Here is an 8,661-nt window from a genome sequence, read left to right on the forward strand (position 1 = left end):
TCCTCTGGTTTGACTCTTGAAAGTGCTGTAAGACGTCCTTGTGTCTTTTCCAAACCACTTTTCCTTGACCTTGATAGCAAACGCCATGAGGTCAAGGAAAGGTGTTAACAAGAATTCATAAGGATCTTGGAACAGACAACTGCGGTGCTCAGAGAATTAACTCTCATCAAGCTACGTATTTATGATGCGACAGTAGATGCCACTGACGTGGGTCTGCTTTCTCTTTAAACATCCATGGGCTCTGCCATGGTGAAACTGAGCACTTAGTTCAATTTGTGACCTGTCAGCAACGACATGTTTGGTGCAATTCTTTCCATTCAATTTCTTCTTTATATGGTGCTTATTAATTTGTGTTAAATATGGTGGAAAACATTTTAAAACTCTTATTTCTGTCTGACATTAGTCACACAGAGTTAACCCAGGTGTTTTTACTGCTCTTTGGGAAATATCTGAGTGATGGATATTATCAAGACTGTAACGTTATAGCCGGAACTTTATAGTTCTCCCAATTTCAAACTATAAGTTAGTTGTCTGAAATTATAACGTTACACTAATTTGTATTGCTGTGAGTTAACCAGCTAACGTTGATGCTTTTTAATTCAGCTCTTGGCTGTGTGCTATCATCGCTAACACACCACTGTTGGCCGGTGCCCATTTCATATCACAGTAAATAATGTTATCTGCATCGTTTAAACATATCTTCCATAGCCTTAAGGAATGGCTTGTTGCCAATCAGGTGTGCAAGCATTGCATTTTGCCTATATGTGCACTTGTCTTGTTCAGTGTTACTATTTTCCATTTTTGATGTGTGTTATGTGTCTCAGTGTTATATATGTGCTTGCACTGTAGGTGGGTTTGTTCTGCTCTGCTCTAGTGTCGTACACTTTTCTTTTGCTTATATGTATATTAGTTTTGTCTATACGTTACTGTCTATTTATGAATTTTAATTCCATTTTATTTGAAATTTTGTAATTTTTAGGCAGCCTTCGAACATCTGGCCGGGGACAGCAGATGAAAACTAGCCTCTCTGGCTAACTCTGGCTCACCTACAGTTTCACTGTTGATTGGTGTGCATTGTCCCTGCAAAATAAATAAACAAATAAATAAATTCTCCATCCATATGCATGTAATTCAATTGTCCAGTGAAGTTGTAATGTATCATTGGAGTCAGCACTGCGCTAACCTTTTAATACTACTTTTCTTGTTAGCAACCAGCTTTCTTCATAAACATTAGAATTTCCTATTCTTTTTTATGATCTTCAAGTATTTACTGCAGTATTCTGCTGAAGTTAATTTTCTGTTTAGATGGAACATCCTACCTTTAGGAGGGCCTCTATTGGGACCGTTCTGCTCAAGGCCTCTCCAGCAGGTAGCCGGGGGCCAAGCTCCTTACAGGGCAAAGAAGCCAGAGGAGGTGGATACGAAGGCCTGGGCCCTCCAACAGTGGTGACCCTCAGTACCAGGGCAAGACATTCCACTGGCTCTTGGAGAATGACGTGGTGACCGTTTTAACTTCCCTTTGTGAACTTGCCGGACACTTTCACCCGGGAAGGCAGTGAGGTTTCACCAGGCATTTAAGGAGGCGAGGGTGAAGTCCCTCCAGCCCGGTCCGGAGGGACAGGCCCTTGTTGTCTTCAGGGACTTCCAATTTGAGGACCTCAAAAATATCAGGTTCATTTTTATTACTTTTGGATTATATTATAGTTGCTGTACAACATCAATAAAAAGAATCATGTGAAAAAATGTCTGATTGTACAGATTTGTACTACCTCCGAAGATAGCAAGTTCAAGCTAAATTAAATACAGAGTTAGTTTAACTTTATAGTAATTATTGTGTTTTCCGTGTTTCTTCTCTCTCATCGTGTGATTACAGCCCTTCCAGTGACGTGCGGTGAGGTTCGTGGCTGGTGAGGCACTGACACTACATAAATCAGATTTACAAATATATGAACCCAATAGAGAAGCTTAAATCACCATTCAATTGTCAGCTTGCACATTGACTACTGGTTGTTTTTCATATCAGCATTATTTACACATACATAGGTAAGGTACATATTTGATTACACCAGGAGCGTGTGCGCCGCGATCTGCCCCACCGACCTGCCTCATGGGCACCACCCGCGAACATTGTGAGATTCCGCGATAATCTGCGTAACAACCACGGATGTATAAAGAGAACAACAAACACATAAAAGGTTACTTCACCTGTCCGACATTGAATTGCTGTTGATTTGTTCATATTTCCTTGTTTTTTGAGACATTTTTAAGCTTGGATATAGAATCTTACATTATTGTGGTCAAGCAAAATATAAGAAGAAGAAAAGTGTAGAAGAAGAGCAACGACAGAACAAGCATAAACCCGACCCGTGGGCTCTCGCACGCCCTCTTCTTGAGGCAGAGTAATGTTTGCCTCCCCTCTGTGCTTTTTCACTGCGGTTTCTGTCAGATCAGCAACACTAAATAGGTTCTACACAGAAGTGAAATACACTACCTATTCTATGGAAAGAAAGGACATACAATAAAAGTGTCTACAAATATTACAGTGGTGACAAACAATGAGAAAGCAAAAGGCACGCGCTCAACCCAGTTAGTGAGGGATTGCGCAATCTGAGGTGAGGCACAGCTCGTCGCTGCCTCACCTCACGTGTCTCCTCTCTGTTTGAACAGGACATGCGCTAATTCAGCGATTTTGATTATATAAATGCTTGAAATGATTGGAATCATACAGAAATTACATTTATAGCACAGATCAGTAGATAATTATTAATATTTATTTTATTTTAGCATTATTTGTTTTTTACTTGTCATGATGACAAGGCTCTGCCTCCCCTGCCCGCACGTCCCTGAGCCCTTCAGCCCTGAGACCAGCTCTGTCCTCCTCCAGGTCATCAGAGGAGCCTTCCAATGAAAAGCTGGTCAAGGCGGTAGTTGAATTAGAGAAGTGTAAATAGAGAGTAAAGGGATATTCATATGACAATTTGTTAATAACAGAATTTATTGTTGACCCTTGTAATGGTAATTTTTTACGTAGTATATATTTCTACTGAGTATATTGTATTCATGCATAAGTCATTTTGCTCTGGACTTTGTTGAACTTCACCGTGTCTCTGTTGTGCAAAAGAATAATTCTCCCTTGCATGTTCACATAGATAACTAACTGTGTTGTATGAGAATGTTCCATGCCAAGGCCTTTGGGCCGCTGTTTTGGTTGCTGGCCATTTGTTTTTGAATGTTGTTCCTATCAGTCTGAGACCAAAAGTCTGAGACTGAAATGTCTGTAACGTTGGCCATCGGCCCCCACCTTTGCTCATTCTGTATAAAGAAAGCTTGTTCACTTTTTTCGAGGTTCTTCCTCACTGAGACTGTACGCATTCTGTTGTGATGATTGAACCTTCTCTGCACAGAGAATAAATACTTAAAAGACAACCTGGTTTTTGGTATTATGTATTTCAGCATTAAAAGACTCGCACAAAGCGGGTATAGGAATATTTTCCACCACAATTGATGTCACGAACAGGATCCCTTGTAAGGTCGTCAGGAGCCAACAGGGATCGGTGAACTGGCCCTTCTGCTTCTGCGTACCTCCAGACAAAATTAAGAGAGAGAGGCCCGATCCCTGTCCTGATCGTCTTCACTGGGATCCGATCCTGAAGGACCCGTTGAGTCCAAATAACTACAAATTCTCATTTGTTGAGTCGCTGAAATTATTAAAATTAATCATATGAGTGAAATTGATCCTGGAAGACCATATCGTGAGACTGAAAAGCAAATAGGTCAGTTATTGTTCATATTGGGGGGGGGGGGGGGTATTTTTGTTTTGTGGGTTTATTATGGATGTTGGTTAATCTCGTATCCTAGCGTTTTTCTGGGCAGTGACGATTGGGTTTACTGGAATGAGAGGTCAATGTTTGGCGTTGCATGTTGACATGAGTGTTTGACAGTGTAGACGTCGTTAAGGTCTGAAGCCCTTTGACCTAAGAGATAATTGTATCTAGAGAAGGACTGGTACAAGGATGAGTGTTTAGCGTTGCATGTTGCAGACCTTGGAGAGGGGTAGATGTTGTAAGCATTGGATTCCTTGGACCTTAGACTGGAATACTAGGGGTGAGCGCTTGGTGTCTGCCTTAGAGGTTGAATATCTTGGGGTTAGGCAGTAAGCGCTGGGTTCCCTTGACCTAAGAGATACTAGAGTCCGCAAGGATAAAGGTGGGCTAATGTGGCTAGACTGGGAGTCTAGAGCAATGGCTTTTATTCAGATTGTGCCAAAAACGAATCTAGAAACTCACGGTGACGACTGTGTTTAAAGAGAAAAAAACATGTTGCCCCATACAAAGAGAGAAAGTGTAATATGGGGGGGAGGAAGAAGAGTAAGAGCCAGGGTTACTCCACCCTGAGAACCCAATGTCATGTTCATGAAGGGAAAATATGGGAAAGTGAGCTGCCAACATCCAAACGAATGAGTGAATGAATGTGGTTTTCCTGCGGGAGGTTTATTCAGTCTCAATCTGATGCAGAAATTACAGAGAGTTGGGGGGAAAAAAAGAGAATGATATGGGAAAAAATAAATACAAAATAAAGGTGAAACATTTGGAAATGATAAAAAGTCATAGAATGAGCCTGAGCAGCCCGATGCCAAGGTCTTACCTCCAATAATAAAATGCATGTGGGACAAAGATAATCAGACGGCCAAACAATTGGAAGAACAGATCAAATTGGCGTTCCCTGGAAAAGGTAACTTTAGCCTACAACAAAAATTGGATCAACTCAAACCGTGTCTGGAGCAGAGAGGAAAAGGCGAAGCAGAAACAAATGAAGTAATGTCCAAGAGGTAAAGAAAGAAACAGATGTATTTGAATAAGACACATACAACTGATAGAAAAGGAAAATATACTGCTGAACTTTGTTTTTGTTTTGTTTTTGTTTTACATGGTCGAGTGGATCCTGATCTGGTCTCCGCAACGCCGCTGCTGTAATCAACCTGGAATATGTTATATACGACAGAACTTTGTAAGAAGGCTTTCCTGCCATCTATAAATCTGAAAAACATCACACGAAATAGAATTGTGTGATATGGAAGACTGCAACCATATTACAACATGCTGAACACGCTGAGAATCAGTACACCGACAGAGAACAAGCAAAGATTGACTTTTGTCAGCGCAAACTCGAGGATGCCCAGCTGACAATGGAATCAGGCCATGACAGGTGAGGAGGAAAATTGACTTTGGTAAATACACACCAGCTGAAAACTTTGTGTTCCATAAATGTGGCAACTTGGACATTGTCTAAGGGACGGCCCACAATCTCCATGGAGGCATGACTGGTGGGAGGGCTCAACATCAGCAGTCAAGAGGGGAGGAGCAGGCGCGGAGGGGCGGGGCGGTCCTCAGTAATGGACCATCGACACACACACATTACAACAGAGGGTGAGATAACTTTAGATTCTGCCTATGACAAACTTGTACATTCAATACACACATTAGAAACCATACAAACACCACTCATACCCACATACCAGATGTACTCATACAAAAATTAAGGTTTTAGAAAGTTACCACAAGACACGTTAACTATTAAAGGTAAATATGTTACATTTTTGATTGGGTCAGGAGGCATACCAATTAGTGAAATGTACACAAAGCCCTTAACCTGTATGTTAGATAACATCACAGACAAACATTAATTTCTGCTGTCTGATCACTGCCCTATAAATTTATCAGATAGAGGAATTATGTATGATGTTCATTTATTGGACAGAAAATGCTGCTGCTGTCTGTTTCTCTGTCTCCCACACAATCTGAGTTGTTTAAGATGGAGTTCACACATGTGTCCTATGCACAAGGCCCATAATTGGAGGTGGAAGGACATGTCTGACTGGCTGTACAGTAAGCCTCAACTCACTTCAGTAATAAGGGTGACGTATACAGAATATGATGTACATCAATGTTAACAGTAAAAGAGTAACTCAACTTATGTTTGATAAAAACTCACACACACCATGATTTGAAATGTTCTATCTGTAAACATGACTGAGTTGTCTGAGGTGCCTTCCTCTCTATAGTCTGTGCATAAATATGACGTAGGACAGGTGAGGGGTGTGACACCTCTGGTCATTCACTCAAAATCTGATTTGGGATGATTCTCTGGTGGTGCGCACACCAATCTTTCCGGTAAAGAAAATTCGAGACCTGGGGGAACCAACTGAGTGACGATTTGTCTAAGATTTACAAGCAGTTAATGCTTCGGTGCACCCGCGAGCACCTCAAATTTCCAATCCATACCAGTATGTCACTCATCCCTCCAGACACATTTTTCCCGTCTTCGACTTGGCCAATGTTTTTTGTTATATTTTTATTTCTGTACCTGTGCACAAAGAGTCAATTTTGGGTAACTTCTAATTTAAAAGGACCCGGTGTCCCCAGGGATATTCAGAAAGCCCTGGTGTATTAAACAGTGTCTTGAGAGACAATCTGGCTAATTTACACTTACCAAATGGTTCTGCCTTGTTACAATATGTTGAGGACATCATGATTTGCAGCCCCACAGAAGAAGCATGCAGATTAGAGTAATTTACAATTACAGTTATCCTACTTAAATTTTGGCTGCAAATGGTCACAAGGCTATCTGTCCAAATTGCAATTTGCTCTCGATAAAGTTTCATATCTGGGACATGTGATCACAGCAGACGGCAAAACCCTCTCTCCCAAGAGAATACAGACAATTCAAAATGTGCCTAAACCACAAACTAAGAAACAAATGATGAGCTTTTTAGGAATGACGTCATAGTATGGACAGTGGATCCCAAACTACTCGAAAAGAGAGGCATTCCTCTCTTCCATGATTCATGGTAAACATCTTTATGCGCATAACAAACTGACCTGGACTGACTCCTCGACTGATGCCTTTAATGACATAAAGGACGCATTACTGTCAGCTCTGACACTTGGACTACCTAAACTTGACACACCGTTCACACAACACGTGGACGAAAGAGACGTTTACATGACATCAGTTTTGACTCAGGAACATGGGGAGCTCATGGTTCCTTTCTGCTGTTTCACACATTAGATTAGATTAATACATTAGATTTGCCTAACATTACTGTGGAACGATGTATTACCCATTATTTTCTTAATATGTTTAGCTCTATTAATCTTGAATACAGAGTACTGAAAAATGGGAAAATTATCTAACAAGTCTGAATACAAGACTCCAGAGTTTGTTCCTTCACTCAAAGAATTGGTTAAGATGTTATCAATCAAATAGAATTTTCTGTAACTCATGTTGCTTTATAAAAAAGAGGGAAAAAGTAACTAGAGTAAAGACAAAATTTTTAATTCATAGTCACCATGAATAAACAGAAATACTCCACCTCCAGATCCATTCTCTCTTGCATGGTGAACTGAATTGTATTTTGGTATTTTAAAGATGTATCTAGAGTCCTCAGTAAGCCATGTTTCTGATAGGGCAATAAATGCAAATTCATGCTTAAGTAAAGACAAATAATTAATTAATTTGTCATAGTTACTAGGAAGACTCCTTATATTCAGATGAAAAGTAAAGAATGTATTCCCTAAAACCATCTGTGTTATGAAATGTGATGCTCACACTAATGCTGATCCCATTTCAACAGGAAATGCTGCAGCTGATGCTACGACTAAGCAAGCGATTTTTTATCAGGTTACTGTTTTTAGTTCACAACACTTATGCTAGGTGTGCCTACAGAAATATCCCTCACTTATGATATTCAATTATTGCAGACAGTTGCCACGTGCTCTCTTCCAGCAGTACGCTAAATTAGCTCACAGCAGAGATAACTTGGTACAGGGGAAATGTGTAGTTTTAAGTATATGTGTTATCCACATTTTGTACAGAATTTAATATTCAGCAACGTTGTTTAAAACCACAACCTTTGTCTAAAAGACTACCGAAATCCCAATCTTCTAACACAGTGTTAAGAGATGGAAGGAGATTGAATCTTATACTTTTTTTTTAACTGTCTCATGCAGGTTATAATCCCTTTCTTCAACTGGTAATCAAAATCCTGATATATCATCAAAGCAAATAAAAACACCACTTAAATACAATGAGTATAAATGTTTTAGAACATTTTACACCTCTTATACTAAATCTAAATCTTTGCACTACTGTTTATTTTAGCTTAGTTAATGATACTATTCTATTTCATTGTATATACTGTGTTTTTTTATATTTTTACTCTGCTATTTTTATTGTATATATTGTGCATTTTTATACTTTTATTTTTTACTCTGTTACTTTAATTGCTTTAGTATATTTTCTGCTGCTGTAACAAACACATTTCCCCTTGCAGGATGAATAAAGTATCTATCTACTATCTATCTATCTAAACTCTCAAGGTAACATGATAACATGATGAGCTGAGCCTCTACATTAAATAATATAAATATCACTGTATTCAAATTAGTTGTTAACTGGCATCAGGAAATATAAAAGAACTGCAGCGATAAATATTTGTATTTTATTTATTATGTTTTAGGAATTACAATACAATACAGTATGATGTATCACAGCAGGGATTTATCAGAATAGACTAAGTAGCATCATTCATCTGTAGATCTCAGGATGTTAAGACTTAAAGAAACGGTCAGTGGAAACAAAGCAAAGAAATCATGGTATGTT

This window comes from Cebidichthys violaceus, unplaced genomic scaffold (assembly GCF_023349555.1).
Source record: "Cebidichthys violaceus isolate CVI_PGR_0920_01 unplaced genomic scaffold, fCebVio1.0.p SCAF_1, whole genome shotgun sequence".
NCBI lineage: Eukaryota > Metazoa > Chordata > Actinopteri > Perciformes > Stichaeidae > Cebidichthys > Cebidichthys violaceus.